Source organism: Diorhabda sublineata, chromosome 10 (genome assembly GCF_026230105.1).
Source record: "Diorhabda sublineata isolate icDioSubl1.1 chromosome 10, icDioSubl1.1, whole genome shotgun sequence".
Lineage (NCBI taxonomy): Eukaryota > Metazoa > Arthropoda > Insecta > Coleoptera > Chrysomelidae > Diorhabda > Diorhabda sublineata.
The window spans coordinates 7,281,445-7,308,350 of NC_079483.1; the positions used below are offsets into that span (position 1 = coordinate 7,281,445).

A 26,906-nucleotide genomic window follows, 5' to 3' on the forward strand; every position below is an offset into this window, starting at 1 on the left:
TTAGTGATACCCACCGTTCTTATGACGCTTTCCAATATCCACTAATTTTCTGGAAGGGACAAGACGGATATTGCGTAAACATTAAACAACGAGATTCCGTAACAGGTAATTCATTCATTATTAAAAACATAATTATTATTGTAGAATATGTCGTGAGCCAAGCCAACAATTTATGGTCGACATGTATGTGAAGATAGAGAGTGAACAACTACGATACTTGCGATATAATCAACAGAAGCTGCGTGCGGAAGAATATATTCACCTGCGAGATGTTATTGCGAAAAACGCTGACACTGCCGAAATTGGTAACTCTGTTATCTTACCATCATCGTATGTAGATAATTCACGTCACATGTAAGAGTACATACAGGATGCTATGACTTTCGTGCGTGAATATGGACGACCGTGTCTTTTTATTACTTTTACATGTAATCCAAAATGGCAGGAAATTACATCATTACTATTACCAGGGCAAAATGCAATACATCGTCGTGTGTTTAAACAAAGTCTTTAATCAGCTTTTTACGAAGTTGCATGTATTTGGTCCCACACGTTGTTGGATGTATTCAGTTGAGTGGCAAAAGCGTGGATTACCTCATGCTCACATTTTAATTTGGTTCGTCGACAAAATACATGCTGAAGACATCGATAGTTCAATTTCTACAGAGATTCCAGATCCATTTACTGATCAATTACTACTTGATATTGTTACTACAAACGTGATTCATGGTCCGTACGGAATTCTGAATCGTTCATCACCTTGCATGGTAGACGGAAAATGTACTAAGCGTTTTCCTAAAGATTTCATAAACGATACGGTAACACATACAGGGTTTGTCCGGAAAGTAATAGGACTGATTTTCTTCCGCCGCGATTGTACTTCAGAGCGTGCGCGCACCGAATGGATTCGGTAGAGGGCGTTCCTAGCTAACAAACGAGCGGTTGGTCAGTTGTCTCCGAGCACCTGGAGAGTCAGGACAGGCATTTTCGCGCGACGTGTTTCTGTGAGTTATGCAAGCCGAAAATGCAGCGTTCGTTAGAGTAGAGGTACGCGATTAAATTCTGTGTGAAACTCGGTAAATCTGCGACGGAGACGTTTGATATGATCAAGCAGGCTTACCCAGATGTTGCTTTAGCAAGAAGTGGTGTGTTTCAGTGGCACCAGGCCTTTTTGGAGGGCCGGGAAGAGGTCGCCGATGAAGACCGTGATGGAAGACCTTCGACTTCGACAAACACCGACAATGTGACTCGTGTGCGCAAAATTTTGAACACAGACCGTCGACAAAGTATTCGTTTGATTGCCCAGATGTTAAATTTACCAAAATCTGTGGTTCATGACATTGTGACGGAGCATTTGAACATGCGCAAGGTGTGCGCGAAGATGGTCCCAAAAGTGCTCACTGACGACCAGAAATTGCGGCGAGTGGAAGTGTGCCAAGAAAATTCGAACATGTGTGAAAGTGACCCCCAATTTTTGAATAACGTAATCACAGGTGACGAGTCATGGATCTTTGAGTATGATCCCGAGACAAAGAGGCAATCTTCCGAGTGGCAGTCACCGGCGTCTCCTCGCTCAAAAAAGGGAAGAATGAGCAAATTCAAAGTGAAAACGATGCTCATTGCGTTTTTTGACATCAAAGGCATCGTCCACCATGAATTTGTTCCTCCTGGACAAACCGTCAATGCCAAGTTTTACGTGGAAGTGCTCAAGAGACTCAAACGAAGGGTCAATCGGGTCCGACAAGACATCGCAGCAGACTGGAAGTTGCACCACGACAACGCCCCGGCTCACACCGCCTTTCTTGTGAACAGCTACCTGACTAAGGCCGGCATTCCAACGCTTCCGCAGCCGCCCTACAGCCCAGATGTGGCCCCCCGGACTTCTTTTTGTTTCCTCGCCTGAAAAGGCCGATGAAAGGCAAGCATTTCGAGACGGCAGAGAGGATCCAAGCAGCAAGCACCGCGGCTCTCAAGGTTATTCTGGAGAATGCCTTCCGTGACGTCTTCAATGCTTGGAAATCGCGCTGGCAGCGCTGCATCGACGCACAAGGAGCCTATTTTGAAAGTTTTTAAAGAATTGTAACGATTGGCTCAATAAATTTTTTTAAATCGACTCAGTTCTATTACTTTCCGGACAAACCCTGTATTGACGGATATCCAATATATCATCGAAGAAGTACTGAAAATGGCGGACAATCGTTCAATAAATCTATCAGTAACGAAGACATCGACATTGACAATCGTTGGGTGGTACCATATTCACCTCTGCTCAGCAAAACATTCAATGCTCATATTAATGTTGAGTCATGCAGTTCGGTGAAAAGTATCAAATATATTTGCAAATATGTTAATAAAGGAAGTGATATGGCTGTATTTAGAATTGAACATATTAATGTCAATGCTCCTCCGTTGAATGAAAATGATGAAATTACGAATTACCAAATTGGCCGGTATATCAGTTCCAATGAAGCTGTCTGGCGTATTTTTGGTTTCCAAATTCATGAAAGAGATCCAGCAGTTATCCATTTAGCTGTCCATCTTGAAAACGGCCAGCGCATATATTTCACGGACGATACAGCACTTGATTGTGCTATCAATCCACCAAAAGCCACGTTCACTGAATTTTTTGAACTGTGCAATCGTACGGATGCGTTTGGTGCCTTCGCACAAACACTGCTCTATTCTGAAGTTCAGCGATATTTTACATGGGCTCAATCGAAAAAATGGATGCCCCGCAAGAAAGGGACACCAGTTGATGCGTGGCTCGGTTTATTTAAATCAAATAATTTGGGACGTGTATATACAGTCAATCCAAGGCAGACTGAGTGTTTCTATCTGCGACTGCTGTTGGTTAATGTCACTGGACCATTGTCATTTCAAGATATACGCAAGGTAGATGGACAACAGTATCCAACGTATAAAGATGCATGCCTTGCACTAGGCTTACTAGAAGATGACAATCAATGGGACAGTATGCTTGCTGAAGCAGCATTAAACTGTACAGGAACACAAAGTCGTCTACTATTTGCTATAGTATTGACTACATGTTTCCCGGCTCGAGCGCAAATGTTGTGGGATAATCACAAAGATTCAATGACTGATGACATTTTGTATCGATATCGTACAAGGTACAACGATCTAACGATATCATTCAGTGATGCAATGTACAATGAATAATTAATTGCTATCGAGGATCTTTGCATTGCTATTGCGAATTTACCAATCATTCATTTCGGTATGAGTTCATCGAATCGAAGTGCATCCGATTAACTCAACACAGATATGAATCGTGAACTGCAGTACAATACTGTGGAAATGGCATGCATTGTTAGTCGCAATGTTCCATTACTAAATGATGAACAAAAAATTATTTACGACCGCATTATGCTGGTAGTTTCGGCAGGACAAGGAGGATTCTTTTTTTTTTGGATGCACTAGGTGGAACTGGCAAAACGTTCCTTATTTCGCTACTTCTTGCCGAGATACGATCAAAAAATGGCATCATCAAACAACGATAAAATATTTGGCGGCACTTTGTTACTCCTTTCAGGTGATTTCAGGCAAACACTTCCTGTTATTCCACGTTCAACGTACGCTGATGAAATCAACGCTTGCTTAAAATCATCGCGACTATGGCGTAATGTTGAAAAAGTACAACTGACGGTGAACATGCGCGTTCAAATGCTTCAGGATCCGTCCGCCGAAACATTCTCTAAACAACTGTTAGATATTGGCGATGGGAAAGTTGTTGTACATGAAAATACTGGATGCATTAAATTACAGACGGACTTCTGCACAATCATCGACTCGCAAAATACTCTCATCGATCGCATATTTCCCGACGTACACACACAATATATAAATCATAAGTGGCAAGTAAAAATGTGGACGTCAATGGATTAAATTTAAAGATACAACAGTTGTTACCCGGGGACTTGTCATATAAATCTATCGATGCAGTTTGTGATACCAACGAGACTGTGAATTATCCAATTAAGTTTTTAAATTCGTTGGATTCGCCAGGCATGCCACCACACAATTTACAATTGAAAGTTGGATCACAGATTATTCTCCTTCGTAACTTAAACCCACCACGGCTATGTAATGGCACACGATTAGTCATTAAAACATTAATAAAAAACGTTATAGAAGCCATCATCTTGAATGGCAAGCTTCAAGGCGAAAATGTGTTGCTGCCACGAATCCCTATGATCCCGACAGATGTGCCAATTCAATTTAAACGTATTCAGCTTCCGATCAGATTGGCATTTGCAATGATTATCAATAAGTCCCAAGGCCAGACATTGTCTGTATGTGGTTTAGATTTGGACACACCATGCTTTTCCCATGGACAACTATATGTGGCATGTTCTCGCGTGGGAAAACCATCAACTTTGTTTGTGTTGGCTAAAGACGGACTAACCAAGAATATTGTACACTCTATTGCGCTAAGAGATTAATTTTTTTTTCAACTGCCATAATTGATAGTTAAAATATGAATAATTATTTTTGATATTTAGATAACTAGCAAGAATTGTAATTTAAAATATATTCTCTACATTAATTTATTACCCTACATAAAGCTTTCTTTTATTGTTTATAACGCTTTCGATTATAAGTACATCCCCGAACACTTATAGTAGATAATTATTTTTATTGACCCAGAATAACGTTTCCTACAAATAATAATGTACATGGCAAAACAACGTTTGCCGGGTCAGCTAGTATATATATAAACATACAATAATGCATCTAAAGATTCTTGATTTTACGTCTCTTCTGTTTCAAAATTAGTTTTTTTTTGAGAGTTTTTAAAAGAAAAGATAAATTTTGACGCTTTGACTTTTCTTTAAGTCTTTATCAAAATATGATATTGACACTGACAATTTGCTTATTTATATTGATCCATAGATCACCCTCATCATGAATATCAAAATAAGAACTTTGTTCCTATAAGAAAAATTAATTTTTTCTGTTGAGCAGAATCATCATATTTTGACGTCAAGAATCTACAGTTCAGAGATTGGACATTCTTAATGAATCACCCTGTATATATATATATATATTCTGCATTTCCAAGGAATTATGAGCAAGATGCCTTGACTACAAATGCAATTGAAGTTGCAGAGAATCATCTATTAGCTTTTAAAATAATAATTTAAAGATAATGCACAGAGCAGCGATGATTCTTCCATGTTGATTCATATGAAAAATAAGATTACAAAAAAATACTGGTGAGGAGGTTGGTAGATTATTTTGGCGAGTCTCTACAGATTTCACTTTGTTTTTTTGGAGTGGAGAATCATCTATCAACTTAAATTTCTAGTTAACGCGTAGAGCAGCGATGATTCTTCAAAAGGGATTAGTTTCAAATTTGATGTTTCTGTACTATTTCGGCTCATCAATACAATGCTCAGCACACTGCCATAATTGAATATTCAATTGATAAATTTTTGTTTTGTCATGAAATTTACAATTTGATAAAAAATTTAGATAAATCTATTCTTCAAATTTCCTCTATTGCTGTAGCTTCTGTTATAGTGTAGAATTTATATGTCTGTTCCTTTGGTTATATCTGCCTTTAAGCTGAAAATTCTAGAGGTACACGAGTGATTAAAACAAAAGCAAAAACAGTTCTAGGTATTCTTCAACTGTCTAGAGTAAAAATCAAAAAGTAATACATGGAAAAATGGAGTCTTCTAAATTTTCTTAACCAGGTGCGATTGAAGGTGATCGTCATTTGTGAAAGTTTGACCATTCAAATCAGATGGTGCCAAATCAGGGCTGTATGGGGAATGTGCCATCACTTCCCAGCCAAGCTCCAATAGTTTCCCACGAGTTGCCAAGGATGTGTGGGCCCTTGGATTATCATAATGGAACACTGAACCTTTCCGATTAGACAATTCTGGCCGTGTTTCTTTAATGGCTTCATACAGTTTCGTTAATTGTTGATAGTAAACTTCAGAATTGATTGTTTGGTTCCTTGGAAGCAGCTCAAAAAACACAACAATGTGACCGGCAAAGTACAGCACTAACAAAAGTTACTAAAAAATGGAGCAAGTCTCTCTATCAGTAAAAAGCGAAAGTACTTAGTTGCCAAATTAAAAAAAATACTAAAGTTTTTTAAACTGGAAACTACATTCATTGAACAATTGTTATTAAACATTTGTAAAAAGAATTTTCCATTGATAATGTATGGTCCATAAATTAAACTGTAGGTACTGGCATAATTGAGGGTCCCCTTTTCATCTCAGAAGGGTTCTTTGGTTAGAATCAAACAACAACAAAATCTTATTCATGTTGTTTTTCTAGATGATACATTTTTGTTATATTTAAATGAATGAAGGATCCTCAGAACACTGTGTTGAAAATGCCGGTTTGTCCTGCAATTTCTATTGTTTTTAGGCGGTGGTCCCTTAGAACACTTTCTTCCACTAATTTAATGTTTTCTTGAATAGTCACCGTCTCAGAACCTCCCGCACTTGTGTCATCTTACAACGATTCGATTACGACGCTTTTTGTTGAAGCGTGAATAAAGATTTCTGCGAACACACACTATTTACAAAATAATGCCTTAAACTCATGGACTTATAAACTATACGTTTTACCTTATAATGCTTAACTTTAAGCGAATTTGGTTGTACACTTTTCCTCTTCATATCAAACTATATAGGATTGACTTGGGTGTTTTTTCTGACCTAATCATCAACAATTTCTTCAGGAATCTAGGACAAGAAAGAAACTATTTTTTCTAGCATTGGAAAAAATTGACTGACAAAATTTTATTCAATGATATTCAATAATATTATTGAAGTTTACTACTTAAGAATCGATTTGCATATATAAGGGGCCTGGTATGAGAAAAATGTGAGGAGTAAAATCTATCGATGAATGACCTCGTTACGTTTTTGGTGCGCACCCTATGATGCGCAACTTTCTAATTTGTCAGTGTCGACATACTTATATTGCTGTTTTTATTATGAATATCAATAATTCATATTGTTATTGTGACGTCATTGTATTCCGCTAAAGTGAACTGAAAGTATTTTCAAATAACTATGGCGGAAAGAGGTGTAGATGATATTGCCGGAACATCTAACAAACACGTGGTTGCAAGGTACGTTATAATTCATGTATTATATGTATGAGCATGTGCAATTTGTATTTATTATATATTTTAATAATTATTGATGTAGTAAAAGGGCACTAGATCTAAACGAAGGAAAGACTAAGTATAATATACACCATATCATGGAGTTGAAATAAAAAACAAAATGATGCTGAACACAAGAATATAGTAATAGGGAAATATATATACGAGGTGGTTAAAAATTTTAAATACTTGGGAGTAAAAGTTAACAACCAAAATGAACGAGGAGAGAAAACCATTCAAAGAAACGTAATTACGTTACTGCTACGAATGAATTAAATATTCCTTGAAATTTCCATTTCTTGTTCACCTAAATGTTTCACAATTCGGAGAGCAAATTCTGGGTACGTTACCATTGATTTGGGAGGGGTATTTTTCTATGAAGTTTAACTCTTAAGTTTTGACTCGGTTTTCACTTTCCGTTCTAGTTGTGTTTGTTCAGTTTTGTGCGACGCATCTAAATGTTTCTCTGACGGTTTTTGTGCAGTTTACATTCCGCTTTCCAATATGCCGACAAAATCAGACGTATGGGAATATTTCAAGAAGGATCAGGAAGGTAAACCTATCGTGACATGTTTGATTTGCAGAATTGCACTAAAATTTTCCTCCAAAACTAAAAACCTCCGAGAGCGTCTTGTCAGACGACACGGGGATGTTTACCTCCAAAAACGTACCCGGGACGAAGCGCAAGAAGACGAACCTTCGACTTCAATTGCTGCTAATTCAAGTAAGTCTAAGCAGAGTGAATTATCAACATTTTTAGTGGATAAGAGTGTGTGAAAAACATATCCATTGCTCTTGCTCTTGATTTAGAATCATTTCATATCGTCAACTGACCCGGATTTAGATATTTAATGAACGCAATGGATCCCCGCTATCCGATAATAGAACGCAATCGACTTTCAAACAATATGCTCCCGGAAATGTACCACTCCATTCGAAATGAACTAATAGAATTTTTTAAAAATGTGGATCGTGTGTCCGTCACATCGGACATGTGGACATCAATTGCCCATGATTCCTATATAACAATTACGGCACATTTTATAGATAGTAGTTGGGATCTCCGTAGTTGTGTCCTCATCACATCCGCTATGAAAGAGCGGGATTCTTCGGAAAATATTTCGGCCACTCTACTCCAATGTTTCAAGGAATACGGAATAGAAAAAAAAAAATGTATGTTTAGTAACCGACAATGCCGCTAATATGATCAAGGCAGCAGAAATAACCAAATTAAAGCATCTAAACTGTTTTGCCCACATCCTCCAGCTAGTGGTGAATGACGCACTTAGAGCTTCCGAAATTGAAAATATGCTGACTAAAGCTCGGGATTTAGTTCGCACATTTCGAAGCAGTAATGTCGCGCAAGAAGTTTTGAAAGAAGAGCAACAGAAAGCGTCGAAGGAGCCGTTGAATTTAATTCAAGATGTCCCCAAGCGTTGGAATAGCACGTACTTAATGATTGCAAGAATACTGGAAATTGGTGAACCCCTTCTTGTGGCATCGACCAAGTGCGACAAAACGTTCGACTGAAATTAAATTTTTACGAGATTTGGTTACTTTATTAAGTCTTTTCAATGATGCCACTCGAGAAATTTCGGGGGAGAATTACATTACGGGGTCTATCGTGATTCCAATTGTGTATTGTTTATTTGATGAACTGGAAGCCAGAAGAAATAAATTAACTACAAAGGATGGAGAAACCATTTTATTTCAGCTCAGAGAAAGCATGGCTAAGAGACTCTCGTCATATGAATCAAGAGCAGTCACATCGTTATCTACAATACTTGATCCTCGATGGAAAAAACGCCTTTCAGAATCTCTTCCAATATCGATCAAGCCCAGACAAAATTACAAAATGCTATCGGCCACGTCATAATCAACTAGCAAAAGATTACAGTATCACAAGATTCCACAGAAAATATTTAGTGAATAGTGCCGGGACAAGCAAGCTTAGGGATTCTCGGAAGCTTAGAAAAAAGAAAGATGAGACTCGATCCCCTATAAATGCCACAATAAGCACAATACTGCTGACAAAATCATATTTGAAGAACATTCGCTCGAACATTCCCCGAATTTGGAAACACTCAACTCAATTACCGAAAGGTCGGCGAAACTGTATGCGAGCGTAGGAGTAGGCTGTCTCAAATTTGTGGGTGTTAGAATAATAATTTTTTGGTTTATTTTTAGCTTTTATCAGCGTTTTTCGTTTAATGTAAATATGTATGAGCTAGATAAATGATATTTTTTTAGTAATCAATTTTGGTTGCTTTGTGAAGTTTTCTTCGATTTAAAAAAATGTCTGTAACTTGATTTTAAATTGTATTTCTTTTATTATGTTTCTCAAAATAAATATTATTATTCAAGTTTATAATGTTATTTTTTTAATTTTTCCATTTCATATTGGTTTGATGCCTAACAATCGAAGCTTGAGAAGTTAAATTTAAAGTTACTAAACTATCGATAGCATTCCAACAATAGTATCGGAACTATCGACAGCTTCAACTATCGAACTATCGGCAACCCTAGATCAGGGTCTGTGCACTAGAATAGAAGAAGTTCAGGACGATTTTCAACGCCATCTCTGCGACTGGCTCACATCTAAAAGCTTACTTTTTGATGTTTCATTTTTGAATGTTTGTCAATCTGGATTCTGAAACTAAGTTGCGATGATGTATCGAGAAACAACCTAAGATTATTGAATGAAGAACGTCCATCTTGCAAAGGTGTTTGATATTGTTTGTTTATTAGCTATTTGCATTTTTGTGCATTTAAAAGTTATTATTTGTTGCGAACTGTGCTGCCGTGTTTACTTACTCAATATGAGTAAACGAGCAAATGCCTGCTGTGTACCAGAATGCACGAATAAGCAAGCGAAAAGGTGAGAGTAATATTTACTATTTATCAACAAAAATAATTAAATTGAAATCAAGTTCATCCCTATACGAGAATAACTCTTTTCTTCCTAACTTCATTAATTTGTAGTTAAGAAATCATTTTGTTGAATGGTTAAATATGTTGAATGATTTTATCCTTATTTTACTTTTTTATAGACATTCCATTCCTACGAATGAAGACGTTTGCAGAATTTGGTTGCAAAGAATAAATAACCCCAAGTTAATGCTTGCAGATACAGTATTATCATCACATAGAATATTTACTGGTACTGGTAAGTACTCATATTTACTGAGACAATAAACCTCTTATGAATTATAGTGAAAAGTAATGCAGAGGAAAAGAATTACTAAGCTTAAGCATTAATTAAAGGGTGGCAGATATATCCGTGTACATAATCTTTGTTGCCGACTTTCAGACATTACTTTTTTATTGTTTTGATATCAGTTTAAAAAGAAATCACCACCAACATCGGTGCAATAACGCGAATAATATTTCCATAACTAAAGAACAATGATGTTGTAAACAATACCACCAATACAGACTAATTACAAACTCATAACCTCACTAAATTAAGGAATTAAACAAAAAAGTTGAAGGTTGGCGAACTCTTAGTTTAATTTTAATTTAAATTTACAGTTAATTTTCTACATGAACTACAAGCAGCATTTCAGTGCCCTTCAACTAGTAATTTGAATTAATAAATAACATATTTTGTGTAAATTATTATTATAAATGATATTACTTTCAAATCCCGATTTGTCTACATTTAACTTTAGTAAGGAGAAAAGGGCTATTACAATAACCTCAATATTTATATATTTCTCAGACCATTTGATATGTTTATGTTTCTAAATGTCTTAATTTTTCTGTTATTTTATTTTAGGTTTGTATTTGTTTAATTAGAAGCAGAATACACGCATTTTTTTTAGAACATATAATTTTTTTATTTTTCTACTCGCTAAGGTTACTAAAAATATTCTTCTTCTTCTTTTTTACATCATTTTTATTATACCTCTTCTTCTACTTCTTGGAGATCTGTCGATCTGTTAATTCTAAAGCTGCCTCTGCATCTTTTCCTGAGAGGTGGATTACCAACTATCTTTCCACCTTTTAGGTGGTCTCCCGGGAGGCCTTGAGACGGGCGGGTTGTTTTCTAGGACTATTCTCGGAAGTCTGTTCTCGTCCACCCGTCTTACTCGGTTGTACCACTGCCTCTTACGTTGTCTTCCCCATCTCACAATGTCTTGCTCTTTGACATCTATATTTCTTACTCTGTCTTTTCTTGTTTTCCCCACTATTGTTCTCAGTGTTTTCATCTCGGCTACTCTCAGCATTTGTTTCTTGTTGGTGTCCTCGCGGACTTTTTGTAGATTCTAATTTTGCTATCTTTGCATATGTACGGGTTGGACCAGACTATATCTCGTAGGCATCCTGATAGTGCGGATGCTTTGTTAATCTGGCTTCTTAGGTCTTTAACTGAGTCCTGGGTACTTGATATGTCTATGCCCAGATATCTGAATTGCATAGCTTGTTCTATGGGATTGTCCTCCACCACCAGCTTACATCTGAGCGGATCCTTCGTGATTGTTATACATTTGGTTTTGCTGATAGAAATATTGAGTTGGCGGCTTACCAAGAAGAACTGGAAGAGTTGTCTCTGTAGATCGTTTTCTTATTCGGCGATGATTGCTGCATCATCGGCGTAGCATAGACATGTTACTTTGTTTATAATTTTATCCATGAGGAGATTAAACAAGAAGGGACTTAGACTGTCACCCTATCTTATTATACTAAACTATCAAATAAGGCCACTGATAAAATGGGTACATATTAATTTTTTTTTATAAAGTATTACCTTTCTCAACACCTTATCCTAATATTTATAAAAAAATAATTATAAAAGTTATTTTAATAATAAAACTTATAAATCTGACCTAACTCACTCAACTAGCAAATTCTTATGTTTTACAAATTTGACATTATTTAATGGTTTTGTTAAAATATCTGCAATATTATTTTCAGTACACGAGTATTTAACGAAAATTAAACCATCTCAAATTTTCTCATGTATAAAATGATATCTAACGTCAATGTATTCAGATCTTATATTGAACTGTGCGTTTTTTATTATGCTTACTGCACTTTGATTGTCAATGTTTAAAGTAATTTTTGAATCTTGAAAAATTAAACTTTTTAATAATACCTTCAAAAACAATAACTCTTTAACACATTCAGCGGCTACTATGAATTCAGCTTCAGTCGAGCTCAATGCTACTATGGGTTGCTTCCTGGAACACCAGCTTATTGGTCCACCAGAATAAAAAACAACATACCCCGTTGTTTTGTCTCCAGCAAAATCATATAATTTTCTTTCAAAAATTTTGTGAAATACTCATTCCATCTCATAGGTGTTTGTTTAAGCACGTTTAATGATTTCTTTAGTTTACAAACTTTGTCATCTTGCTTCTCATATCCTTCAGGTATCTGCATATAAATGTCTTCATTCAACATATACAAAAAGCTGTCTTTATGTCCAATTTTCTTATTTCATATTCTTTTTGCGCTGAAATTGCTAGCATCAGTTGCAGTGTACTGACTTGTACAACCGGACTAAAGATCTCTTCATAATCTATACCTTTCTGTTGTTGACACCCACTTACAACTAATCTGGCTTTGTATGTTCTATGGTACTTAATCTCGAATACCGGTGTGTTTGTCAACATTTTCTTTCCACTTGCTTGATTTTTGTCTATGTATTCCCAGGTATTATTTTTCTTTAAAGATTCTTTTTCTTCTTCTATAGCATGTTTCCATAAATCAACGTCTTGACCTTCAGTTGCTTCATTGTATGTTAATAAAACATAATCTTCAAAATGCTTTGATTTATTTATTTTTCTTCCTCTTCTTTACCTTGTCCCAAATTAAAATTTTCTTCATCACTGTTTTCAAAAATGTTTTGTTTCATTTTCTTGCTGTATATTTTTCTCTATCTAATCTTCTTGTTGTTGTTTTATGTGTGTTTGATTTTCTTGTTCTTTACTATTACCTATCTCATTTTCTGATTCTACTTCATTTTCTGGTCCAATTTTATTTTTTAGTTTTAGTTTTATTTCCAATTTGAGGTTTTTTAAATACTACATCTCTTCTTGTTATTATATCTTGTTTGGTTCCATTCCATAAACGGTATCCAGTTGATGCGTATCCCATAAGAAGTGGTTTTCTGATAGGGTGTCTAATTTTTTAAATATCCCAAATTTTTTTAAAATACTTCTGATCCGAGAACTTAAAGCCTTTCTAAGTTTGGCTTTTTGCCTGACTATATTTCATATGGTGTCTTGTATACAGTTAAAAATTGTGTGATGCTTCTATTTAACACATATACCCCAACTCTCACTGCTTCACCCCAGAATTTTTTATTTGTGTTTGTTTTGAATAATAGAGCTCTCACTTTCTCACTCTTGTTGAGCTATTCTGCTTTACCGTTTAGCTGGGGAGTGTATGGAATTGTATAGTCCAAAATGATACCACTTTCTCTACAATAGTATTTTAGTTCATCGCTTACATATTCACCACCATTCTATTATTAGGATTTTTTGAGTACACTTCAAGTATTTCATTAGATTTTTATACTACAATGTTTCAAGTGCTAATTTTTTATTCAAAAATAACTTTGTAGGTAGCGGTTTTTTGAGATATACTTGAAAAATATAATACACAAAAGTTTCTAGACATCTCATATTTCCATCAAAATACAAATAAGACAAGGAAAAATGATTGATGAATATTATGAAATAGGCTACACTCACCACTTTTATCTTAATGAATATATTCGAGTTATACTGATCTTTCCAAACAACTTGTTCGCATTAAGTTTCTTACTATTTTCATTTTAAAGGAAATAACATCTTAGTTGGAAAATTAGTGTCAAGTTACTACTTCTACCTGAAAACAAGAAATATTTAACCATTTGAAGCTTTATTTAGTTAAGTAATACAAAATGTATCTTTCCTTATTACTTGGTATTAAAAGCAAGCAAGAAAAAAAATTTCTCTCATATTAATTTCATTTCTACTTCTGTCACCATTCAATTCATTTTGTTCTGTACATTTCGGAGATTCTAAAACATGTCTCTCTCTCAGAAAAGTAAAATCAACATATTAGAATTGAAGTTAGTTGTTAATGAAACAATGCAATGGTAAATTAGAAATTTTAAGTAAGATTGACATGAACCATTCTTATCATCCTTAATTAGACCATGCCCTCTTGTCAATACTATATTCAGAGAGAAAGAGAAATTCTAACATCTCTGGCTATGTATATTAACTATGAATAAGAAAAGGCTATTTGTATGTACTATATTCATTAATAGAAGAAAGAGAAATTGTAACATTTCTGGCTATGTATAACATATATAAATAGAAAAAGACTATAAGTAAAATGGCATTTACATGAGGTCATTAAAACATACTATAAAACAAAAAAAGTTTCTATTATTTCTTGTTTAAAAGTCTTACCATTTTTAATGCATTTCATTATACTAAAATTTAACATCACCATAACCTCAACGTTAATAGAACGCTAATAAAAATTTCGGCTCGGAGAGGGTGTACTTGTCAAAGGAAAAAGTGATACGCATGTGGTACTATATTTTCTTGTATGTTTTGAATTGATACTAGGACACATCATAGGAATAAATTATACTGTGGTATTATAGTATGGCCGCTCATTGCAGAGAGTAATCACGTGCATATTGCGTGAGAGAGAAATTGTAAGCCTGAATCACACCATACACAACACTAAAAGGTATTTAGTGGCAAATTTGAATTGAATTTTAAATGCTTTTTTCAAACTAACATTTTTATTTTAATATCATATCATATAAATAATACTTTTATTTATCAATTGCATAGCATTCATACATTAAAATCTTCGTTCACTTAGTTAACTACTAAATGTTATACCTTCATATTTCACACTTTGCCTTGATTTTTTTAAAAGTATCTATAAATATATATAATTATTATTTTAATCGTAATTTTGTTTTCCCTAACCTTAAATAGCTAGACGGTTTTTCAAATTTATGGTATATTAAATAAAAATGTAAGGGTACCTAATACTGTAAAGTAATATCTAAGAAAGAAATGTCGTGCTATATGTTTTATTCAAATACGTATCAAAGGTTATAAAGTAAATTCATACAAAACGATATAAATAATAATAATAATAATTTTTATAAACAACACAAGGTCCTTTCCTTAATAAATTCTTTGTTTTCAAAAAAGGTGGTTGAGAGGGATATATAATCTGATTCCGACGAGGACGAATCAGCTCTTAAATTTATTATTAGAGGTTCCACTTGTTTTTCCATTAAATTATCAATGTCCCACATTCTATTTCGAAAAAAGCGGATATGTTGGATTGCCTTACTCCAATTGGTTTGGTCTAATTTTCTGGAATGGTAGGATGCATTGTCCATTACAATGACTGATCCGTCCTCAAGTTTATTTAAAACTCCCTTAAACCAACCCTCGAACCTATTTGAGTTCATCTCCTCATGATAGTCACCCGTTTTCTTGGATTGAAACATATCTAGACCATTCTTCCCGTCGGGTTTTTTAAGCCCGTTGAAAGGCCTGTACAGAAATCCAATCTACCAAAGTCTTTAAAGAGACTTCTTTGTAAAAAAGATAATAAACACTTAAAGCAAATAATCGAAGACGTAACAGCAAAAAGGCACAAACATAAGTGAGTCATGAACTCAACAAGAATTTGTAAAAGGCATATACAATTATAGTAAAGCGATGCGCATTTGAATGTGACGTGCTTCCTCAAGTCACGCCCACAGCCAGGCGGAAGATTTGAAACTTCCAAAATGTTTTGCAAAATAAGAACTAGTTCTCGCAGCTGTTACATGAACGACCTTGATAAATCAGAAGAATAATTTTCCTTGAAGGTAGTGCAAGATCCTGATGTGAAGGAACTTATTCGGTATTTTTAGGGATGGAAATGACCTAACCGTAATTGTTGACCACCGGATGATCACATTCCATTGTCATTGTGACTCTTGTCGTCTTAGCGTTTTATTGGTGGAATTTAAAAACCGTGCCACTTTTATCTAATATGTAAACATTGTAGTCTTGGAATATTTTTTTACCCACACTAACCAAAAGATTGCAACTACAATAAAAACAATAACTTGGTTGCAATGAGGAAAATCGCTCCAGTTTTTATAAATAATAAATATTTATTATGCTTTGTATCCTCAGATGCATTTTGTCAAAATTCTAAAAGTATTAAAGCAATGACGCGTTTAGAAATGATTGTTCTTCAGATTGAATAACGTAAATAGACAGTTTAAATTTAGTTCAATGAATATTACAGCCACTTTTAACAATAAAATTTATTTTAAAATAGAGGATAGTCAATGTATAGCATAACTATAATACCACATATTAAAGAATAATAAAAATTAAAGTACATGCGCTATTATACAGTCACATAATTCTTACTGTAAAAGCGCATGTTAGAAATGTAGTTTAATTTTTAATTTTTATCAAAGTAAATAAATAACATAATAAAACAAAATCTCAAAAAAAAATTATTAATATAAAATTTTTAGAATATAATAATAATAAATTAACGTAACGTGCAGCTGTGTGAACTTGACTTTCTCAGACATTGCTTCAGCCAATACGAATCGTTATAAAAGGTACCGCTAGCATCCCATGAGCCGATCACGCGTTTTTATTGCTCTCACTACCGACCGGCCAGTAGTAAGGTAAAAAGAGATTTCCAGCAAAGTAAGCGATATTGCCACAAAGAATGTATCAGAATGTTACTAATTATGTGATATACAGACAAAAACGTGTATATAATTGAAATAACGCAAAGCGGCAAAATGGGAATTGGCTGAACTAAAATAATTGATGTACATTTATATTCTGAACTATCGATTAGGCAGGTTTTATTAGGATTCTAAATATGGAGGGTAGAAGTAAGCAGAATAGTCTTGTGTGGGGTATTAATTGAAAAAGTGTTCAGTTGTAAACAGCAAATTATAATACGAAGACTAACCTAACCAAAATAGCGTTAGTGTAGCAAGTGGAAATGATATGAATTTAGCAGTTGTAATATATTATATGTACAATTTCTGAATGAAATTGTATATTAATAGTTTCTTTGAAATAGTTATAACTTTCAAACAAGAATTTAATTCACTGTCTTACTTTAATAGTTTGTGGTGCTATTTTTAAAATTCTTCAACTAAGTAAAGCTAAGGTCTTTAGATTCAAACAGCGAATTTGGAAATACGTCAGTCTATAAATTCCACCATAGATACGAATTGTGATATTACAACAGAACGTACCATTATGGTATGCTCTGTGGACCTCACGACTCAAAGGCGGATATTAATCTATGTTTTGACATTCCAGTATCAATTCGAAAGATTGAAGAAGAAGTACTTACTGTGTATCACTTTTTCGTTCCCCAAGTACAGGCAAAGATTATATACTGTGTATCACTTTTTCGTTCCCCAAGTACAGGCAAAGATTATATACTCGAGTACAGCATCTCAAACGTTGTAATTATGGTGATGCTGGATTTCAGTAGAATGAAATGCATTAAAAATAGTAAGTCTTTTCAACAAAAAATAATAACAACTTTTTTCATTTTAGAGTATATTTTAATGAACTCATGTTTTATCAAATTTACTACTTATTTCTCCCAATGTTGATAGAAAATATTGCTTCAGTTTTCAATGATTTTATCTCTAAGTTTGGAATGTACACGGTATGTTAATATTCTTTATTCAATAATGTTGTTGTAATTGAAAACATGTTATTAGATCGTTTACCAAAAAGTATTGAATATTTGATGTAATGCCAGCTGGTAAATATGTCTACATTTCATGGTTTAATAAGAAATTATATATTGCTGGTTTCTAATTTTTAAACTCATGCGATTTTACAAATAGCCTTTTCCTATTCATAGATAATATACATAGCCAGAGATGTTAGAATTTCTCTTTCTCTTATTAATGAATATAGTATTGACAAGAGGGTATGGTTTAATTAATGATGAGTAAAAATGGTTCATAACAATCTTACTTAAAGTTTCTAATTTACCATTGCATTGTTTCATTAACAACTAATTTCAATTCTAATATGTTGATTTTACTATTCTGAGAGAGAAAAATGATTTAAGAATCTCCGAAATGTGCAGAACAAAATGAATTGAATGTTGACAGAAGTAGAAATTAATATGAGAGGAATTTTTTTTCTTGCTTTCCTGTAATACCCAGTAATAAGGAAAGATACATTTTGTATTACTTAACTAAATAAAGCTTTGAGTAGTTATAAATATTTCTTTTCAGGTAGAATTAGTAACTTGACACTAATTTTGCAACTAAGATGTTATTTCCAATAAAATGCAAATAATAAGGAAGAAACTCAATGGCAACAAGTTGTTTGGATAAATCAGTATAATTTGAAAATATTACTCATAACATGATCACAATCTACTTAACTAGTCTCCTTTTATTTAATTGATGCAGTAAAAATGGTGAGTGTAGCATATTTCATTATATTCATCAATAACACATATTTTATGGAAATATGTGGGGTATAGAAACTTATATGTTGAATGAAAATTTCAGATACTATAGGTGATTTTTTCTTTATCCAAAATTTCCTGCCATAGGAACTAATGTCTTCTACGTACGATGTTGTTAATTTTAAAGTTGGAATCCCACCAATTTAGTTGAATTTTACTGTTAATTTGTATAAAATGTTTTCTAAAAGTCGATTCTGTTCCTATATTCAAATTCTTATCATGCTATATATTTTTTTTGAGAAACATCAATTTCAAGTTTTCGACCATTTCAGTTTCATTTTTTGAAAAACGTTACTAATATGAAAGTTATTGAATTTTTGGAGCAAAAATTAGCACTTGAAACATCGAGATTAGATGTGTGGACTGTATTCAAAAAATTCTAGTAATAGAATGAAATTGATAGACGAGGAGAAAAATTAAAAAAGGGGGGCTCTAGGCATGTTAATTAAAAATGTCATATTTTCCATAATATATTTTATAAAGGTAACACACTTTTTCATCTTAAAACAACTACACTCGTCTATCTAATTATCATAAATAGTGTACAATATTTATGGATAAAAATTAATTGAATTCAGTTTCATACATTTAGATATAAGTGTGAAATTCTGATGAAGGTATTTTCAATAACCTCAGAGGAAAAGTAATTTGTTAGAATATCATTTGATGATTACAAAAAAAAATTACAAAACCCTTTGTTTACTTTCAACAATCATAGTTTTACCAAAAATAGAGAGAGCACTTATTTCTATATGCATGTTTGAGCTCATACTTTTTGACTGGAAGTGAAATTTTTTTTGCATATTTATTATCATAAAATCTCGAGACAGGAGCTTTTTGTAACATTTATTTTCAAGAAATCATGTGTTCATTTTTCATGTAACATAACTGCGATATTGTTTTTTAAATGTAATTAATCATATTCAAAATCATCTGTAGGCTTTAGTGCTTCTTCTCTAAGTATTTTACTTCTTTCACACAAAACTGACATTTGTTTAGATTGACCCTAAATTTACAGGTCTTTCTCTCTGAAACGCATCTTTTCAGATTTTTAAATGTTCTTCTGCACTTGAATTATGAACTAAATTGTCATTTTGTGTAATTGAACACCATGCACAATTCCAAAAAGTTCAGTAAAGATATGTTGAAATACTTCTATAGCTGAACACAATCCAGAATATACTTATTTATCACAGTATCTTTCATATTCTTTAACATTAAGTATTTATATAGAATACATTGTTAGCATTAAGCTAGAAAATATTTTGGCTTTTTTCCTTCTTCGGAATTGTTTAATTTTGGCAAATGGTAAGATTCTATAATAATGGTTTATTTTTCTGCATTTTCTTTAATTTTTTTCTAGCTTTTTTGTTATTTTTCTTGATAGTTTAATTTTTCGTTGTGTACGTTATATTAGTTACTATTTTCACATATATTTTCATACTCGCATCTCTATTAATATTTTTCTACTGTTCAATTTAGTGTATAGTGAATATTGTTCTCCTTTTAACTATTTCTGCATCTATGTTATTTTATTTCTTCAATACATTTTCATTCATGTTTATTATCATGAATTTGTCTTTCATTTTTTTTATTATTTCTGAAGACCAGATATCCCTTAATTTTTGTTTCTTATTTTTATAATTCATTATTCATGTATATCGAACAGTCAGCGTTTTTTTATAAGTTCCTTGTTTCTATATCCAATTGTATCTAGGTGTTTACATTGTTTTTATATGATTTTGTCTATCCAGCGCAAGAACAGATAAAGAGGGGGTACTCCATTATGCTGGAACTAAAGTAATTTAAATATATAATCACAAATAGCTAATTTTCGTATAAAGTTTTGATTTTTAATATTTGATTGGAAGATAATTGTTGAATTTTTGTCTCTTTTCTAGCTCTTTCCAATCCTTTGATGAAAAAAATAATGGGAAAAAATATAGGAGGACATTTATTATTGTTGTATTACTTATTTGACAGAAGAAATATTTTTCTAGACTGTTGGACTTTTTCCAATTAATAGCTTGGGTGAAGATTACATGAACAGATGTATAAATGGTAGACTACAACAGATGAAATAGCAACAGAAGAAATTTGAATAATAGATTTGACCGAAAAAATCAATATAGTAGTTTTTGTAATATTTGATACATGAAATTTCATACTAATCCCTTTGAAATAATCATCTCTGCCCTATGCATTAACTTGAAATTTAAAAGTTAATAGATGATTTTCTACACTTGATTACATATGTAGTTGATATGCACTCTCATCTTTCTCATAAATCTATCTCGGTAGAAGATTGCAAAATATAGAAGTAGCACAAGAGGTATCTAAGGAATTCATGTCTCCCCATCATCATTAATTGTATTAGAAAAGTACAGAAGTACAAAGCGAAATTAGTAGAGGCGTAATCTGTCAACAACAGTATTTTTGTCATCTAATTTTAAAATGATCCAATATGGAAGAATCATCGTTGTTTAATGCATTAACTTCAAATTTAAAAGTTAATTGGTGATTCTCCGTAACTTCAATTAAATCTGTAGTTTTACATTAGAACCATCTATTTTTCATTTTACCAATAAAAAACACTTGGATCAAAATGCTATCCCAAAAGTTCAATTTTTTTAAAAATTTTAGTTAATTATATATTTATCATGAAATAAAATATCAAAAGGACATTAAAAAAAATGTTTGTTTCATTGTAATAAAAATACTCAAACAAAACTTTAAAGCTTCGAAAATAAACAGTCTCTTATAAACTATAACGATTAGTTGACAAAAGAAACTACAACCTATTTAAAAAAATAAACAACAAATCGTTAATTGCCAAAAGACACTACAGCGTATTTTTTTAAACTAAGGTTTTGAATTAATTCATTTAAATATTTAAGTTAATAAACTTCAATGCTGCCGAAGATAATTTCAAATGAAATCAAATCCACCTGTCTTTTGGTTCTCCCAAGCTGATTGAGCCAAAATAAATTTGTTGGGTATTTTGGTGTGCCTTCTATAAAATTAAATCTCAATATCTTGTGTTTTGTCGTTAGGACCTTCAAATATTACCGCAACATAGTAAACGGGTTTTCAATTTTTCCTGTTATTTTAAATTGCGCCAATACAAAATCTCGAGCTTCTGGAGAGCGCACTAAATCTTCAACTTCATTTGGATTTACTTCAGTAATCCTGCTCTCCGTTTGTGAGCCAAGAGATATTTGGTCTTCATCTTCGTTCTCCGAAGATTCAACTAGTTTGTGTGTAACATTTCTAACAACTTTAATTTTTTTACTTTGTTCTCCCTCTTCTATAATTTTTTTTTTTCGGGGGTGTAAGTCGTTATAATTTGATCACTTGCACAATCAAAGTTTGAAGTTACTTAAGTGCCATTATCATGGTAAAATAGAGCATAATTTTACAAACATTTTGATACCAAATACTCAAAAATTCATTTTTTGCAGTTGTGCCGGTTTCTTTATAAACCATCGAATTATATTCTTAAGTTCAGCTACAAAATTATGTGGACGAATTTGATTGGGCCCGATTGTAACTTGGCTAATTATTTCATCTCGACGTGAACACTCAAAATCTTTGATTGACGGTGTAAAATACTGATCCAAGACAATATCGACACGGTCGGATTTAAATCGTAGTATCATACTCAAAAATTTTTTAGATAAAGCATCAAAGGTTACAGGTACTTCTTTCATTAAGTGTAACATGAAGAAACCATCTAAAATAACTGAATTGAAAAACGAAGGTGGCTTATCGACGTTATCACCGATTTTCTTCTCAATCAATTGCGTGGCACATTGATGTTGGCACTGGTGTCAATGTTGCATTCTCAGCTCGACAACTTTATTCCCAAGAGTTAATTTTTTTTTTTGGAGCCTCAGCGAAGTTAAATATTTTGTTTTTTTTATCGGTTTGTCAAATCTACATTCATCTACAGCACATTCAGTAATGAACTGTTTCCTTAACTCATCACCATTTTCTTCGACATTCAATAGGAACTCAGCTATATGTTAAGAGACCGGCTTTCCAGTAGCTATATTATAAAGATTATCTTTGTTTAAATATGGATCGAACGGATTACAGTTTTTTTCTAAGATATCGATGAAATCAGCAAATTGTTTTCAAAAATTTTAATCCGATTAGGTTGTAAGTCTGCGGAAACGTCTTGCAAGTGTCTTAATCCACAAACATCGAGAACATGGGAGATCAAAGCAGCCCTGATACTGTGACTTTTTGTCCAGCGTTGACGTGCAGCTATCGAATTTGTAAAGTGGGCAATACCGCATTTATAGTCTGTTCCAATGTAAGATCTATTGGTATTCTTGAAAAAGATTTATCTGTTCTTTTAATTCCGAAACATCCAGATTTGAAGTCCTCTTCGAGTCCTGGATGTGTTTCGTTAACATTCTTTAAATTATCATAATATTTAACACACCATCGAGTGTAGTTGGGTTGATTAAACATAAAAAAATAAATTTGTGATTTTTGGAATTATATGCTTAAACATTTCAAAATCACCCATGCGTATGCTGTTTGATAGAATGATGTAATAATTAACTAGTTGGATGTAGATCATGTAGAACTGAGCAGTTTTACCATGATCACCTTGTCTTGTTTTATCTACGAATTTTTGACACGAATAGAGCAGTCGAGGCAATACTTGATTCGGTAATAATTCAGCAGTCGTAGTTGAATGGGAAATTTCAAAATTTTGATATTGAAGAAGATCATCTATTATTTGCTCTTTTAAAAAACAGTGTTCGACTTGCTTTGTTTTTAAGTATTGGTCAAAATGTAATATTTGCAAACCTACAGCCATCAACGGATGCAGACGTTTGCAACGATTAAAATGTTTGCCATCAATGATTCCATTCACAGAACCTGATGCACAATCTTACTTTCAACCATCATATGGATAATCCACACTCATTGATAAATACTCCAATCGCTTTAAAGAATGCCATCATAAAATGAAATGAAATGTATGAAGAGATTATCAAATTTTGGGGTTTCTGTTGCCTTAATCTTGAGAGCAATTTTAGTGATGGCCAAATCATATATTACTTGGACGTATTTTTGGTTACATTCCACACCAACTTGTTGAGCCTGTGTCATTGTCAACTTCACTACTGATGTCTCTGTTGGTGACAAATTGATTGGACTAAGGTAAGATACTTTTTGTTTTGGAGTATTATCCTTTATAATTCGACAATTAAATCCCGTCCACATTGGAGTGTTTGGCACATGGAAAAAGAGTGAAGTCATATGTAATAAATCAATAGTTTGTATCAAAGACAAAGTACTCGGAATAGATTGCTCTATGTTCTCAACAAGTGTTAATCGTTCTAACATTTGTAATCGAGCAGAAATCGGAACGAGTTCAGGAACAATATCTTCAAAGGTTCGTCTTCTTTTCGTTGGTGGTGGTAACATGTCGGACTGATCACTTCTAGAATCTACATCACTTTCATTAGGAGCATCATTATCAATATTTTGGTATATTATACCAACGGTGTCATGAAAAGTTTCCTTTCCATTAAGACTATCAACGTACCTATCAAAGTTATCAAAGGCTACACCTGTGCATAAGGATGATTTCCGAATAAGAAAATAAGGTGGACTAATTTCAGAGCGATGAACAGATGAGTAAGTAGCTTCAGTTTCCAACTCCTCCAGTGTAGTATAATTGCAGCAATGTCCAAGACGATTAAGAATGTTAATGATTTTTCTACTACTTGTAAGACTTTTAACAGTCATTCCAAGAGTTATATGTTTTGATGGTTTAATAGTACCATTAGTAACACAAAAAATGGTATCAGAGGCGATTGAGTTGCTTAATCGATCACCGTTTACTCCATTTCGGCGACGAATATGCCTATTTATCGAGGCATGCGCAATAGCTCAAAAAACGCGTACAGCTGGCATTTAGCGTCCTTGTCTAACCAGTAACGTCGTGCACTCACTCTTTGTCACTTTATTTCCAATACCTGGCATCTTTAAATTAAGGAAACTTCAATTTGCGGTTTTCTTTTTACAAGCACCTTTATAAAATTAAATACAGAAAAAAATTAGCTTTAATTTGGTGTAAATGAAATTAATATACATAATGAACGAGAAGTTTTTACAAAATCATACCTGTTTACACCTGGCTGCGTAGAGGTTGCGGCTAAGCAGTCAGCAGCAACTGTGACTTTTCAAATCTTTCAAATGTTTGGGTTGAATTTCCATAAGATGTAAACGAAATGTATTGATAAAATTCAATTAATTAGATTTTAATTAATAGTACTCGCGGGTAATTTTTAATTGGCACCTTATGAAAAATACATTCTCCTACTTGTAAAAATACCTCCAAATCAGATTTTGATTGTGTACATTCTTCATGTCATAATTTTGCAGCGGGATCCCGCACTATTATTACAGTATTCTTTACCATTATCTGTGCGTAACTTTTTAATTTTACAATTCAATTCATTCTCTACTTTTGACTTGAAATCTTTGAAAGTATCAAGTACACTCATTTTATCTTTAAGAAAGTACACATGTACCATTCGTGTGTAGTCATCAATGAAAGTTATAAAATATTTCTTACCTCCATATGAAATATTTTCCATACGGCCACATAAATCAGAATGTATTAGTTCAAGTGGTCTTACTGCTCTGGAACCTACATTTTTAAATGGCAACCGAGCATGTTTTCCCTCGCAACAATGAATACTTGTGATCACATTACCTTTGTCTGAAGTCAAAGACACACCTTCAACACAATTTGGTAGTTTCTTATATCTGAAAAATTCAAGTGTTCCATTCGCAGATGCCACAGATAAGTGTCATTAGAATTCACAGTACTTGAAGTCAGATGAACCTCTTCTCCACTTATGTTCATAACGTATAGGTTGTTTTTTAATACTGCATTACAGATAACCTCTCCTTTAGCATTCTGAATGTCACATCCCTTGTCATAACATATAATACAGGGTGCGGCAGCATAACTTCCTTTTTTCAAAAGTTAATAAAACTTATTGTATGAATCAGAAAATTTTTATTCGTTTTTTATAATACAGGCACATACATAAAGTTTTGTTTTACTGAGTTTTGAAGATCAAATCAGTTAGGTGACGTCCCCCATTCTCCATACACTGAGTAAACCGATTTCTGGCGTTTGTCATGACTCTTGCCAGCATAGCAGGCGTTATGTTGGCAATTTCTTCCTGGATGTTCGTCTTCAAATCTTGTAGGGTCCTTGGACGGTTCACATACACACGGGATTTCAAAAAACCCCATAGGAAATAATCACAAGGGGTCAAATCGGGAGAGCGGGCTGGCCACTCCAAATCGCCCCTAATTGAGATAAGGCGCTCTGGGAAGTGTTCCCTCAAAACAGCCATCGATGTTCTTGAAGTGTGTGCCGTTGCTCCGTCTTGTTGGAACCAAGTGTCCCCTAAGTCCAACTCATCTAGCCGTGGGAAAAAAAATTCCTGTAACATGTTTACATACCGGTGCGAATTCACTGTCACTGTGACTTCATTTCCCTCAAAGAACCAGGGACCAATAATTCCACGTGAGTAAATTGCACACCACACTGTGACTTTAGGTGAATGCAAAGGCCGTTGATGCAATTGTCGAGGATTGGTATCAGCCCAGTAGCGCATGTTTTGTTTGTTTACGGATCCACACAAACGAAAATGGGCTTCATCACTAAAAAAAACAATAGCGTCCTCAGGAACGACTTCCAGAAAAACCTCACACGCGTTCCTCCGAGAATTGAAGTCACGTTCAGAAAGTTCCTGCACAATTGCCATCTTGTATGGATGAAAATGAAGATCATCATGAAGTATTCTCCTCACAGAACGATCGGAAAGTCCAAGGGCAGACGCATGTTTGCGCGCAGAACGCCGTGGTGATCGCAACACTGAAGTTCTAACTAACTCAATGTTCTCCGGTGATCTAATGGGCCGAGGGACTCCAGTTCTTCGTCTTGTCACACTTGCAGTTTGTCTGAACGTAGTGACCCACGTAACAATTGATTTCCGGTCCGGGACAGGGGCCAAGGGGGCTAAATTAAAGCGATTCCGAAAGGCGCGCTGGGTTGCGATCACAGAACATCCGCTCGAAAAGTAAACCTCAACGGCAAACGCACGCTCCTCACTGTTCCAACGCATGATGGCGACTGAACTGTGCCGGGACAAAACTTTATAGTCCCCCCTCTCGAACGAGACCACTAGCACTCCGT

General features: G+C 33.8%; 2 long non-coding RNA genes across 4 annotated transcripts; one reads left to right on the forward strand and one right to left on the reverse strand.

Annotated features, from left to right (window-relative positions):
* Window positions 1–3,079: 3,079 nt before the first annotated feature.
* On the reverse strand, window positions 3,080–14,794 carry LOC130449531 (uncharacterized). Of its 3 annotated transcripts, none has more exons than XR_008910453.1 (4): window positions 14,563–14,794; window positions 13,855–13,990; window positions 6,609–6,725; window positions 3,080–6,542 (listed from the first exon to the last, which is right to left on the reverse strand). It is a non-coding gene; the product is annotated as an uncharacterized LOC130449531 (long non-coding RNA). The 3 variants fall into 3 exon arrangements; XR_008910455.1 differs by having other exon boundaries at window positions 3,080–6,555; XR_008910454.1 differs by having other exon boundaries at window positions 3,080–6,725.
* Window positions 14,795–17,474: 2,680 nt separating this feature from the next.
* Window positions 17,475–23,736, forward strand: LOC130449481 (uncharacterized). Its single transcript, XR_008910444.1, has 2 exons — window positions 17,475–17,679; window positions 18,423–23,736. It is a non-coding gene; the product is annotated as an uncharacterized LOC130449481 (long non-coding RNA).
* Window positions 23,737–26,906: the final 3,170 nt, after the last annotated feature.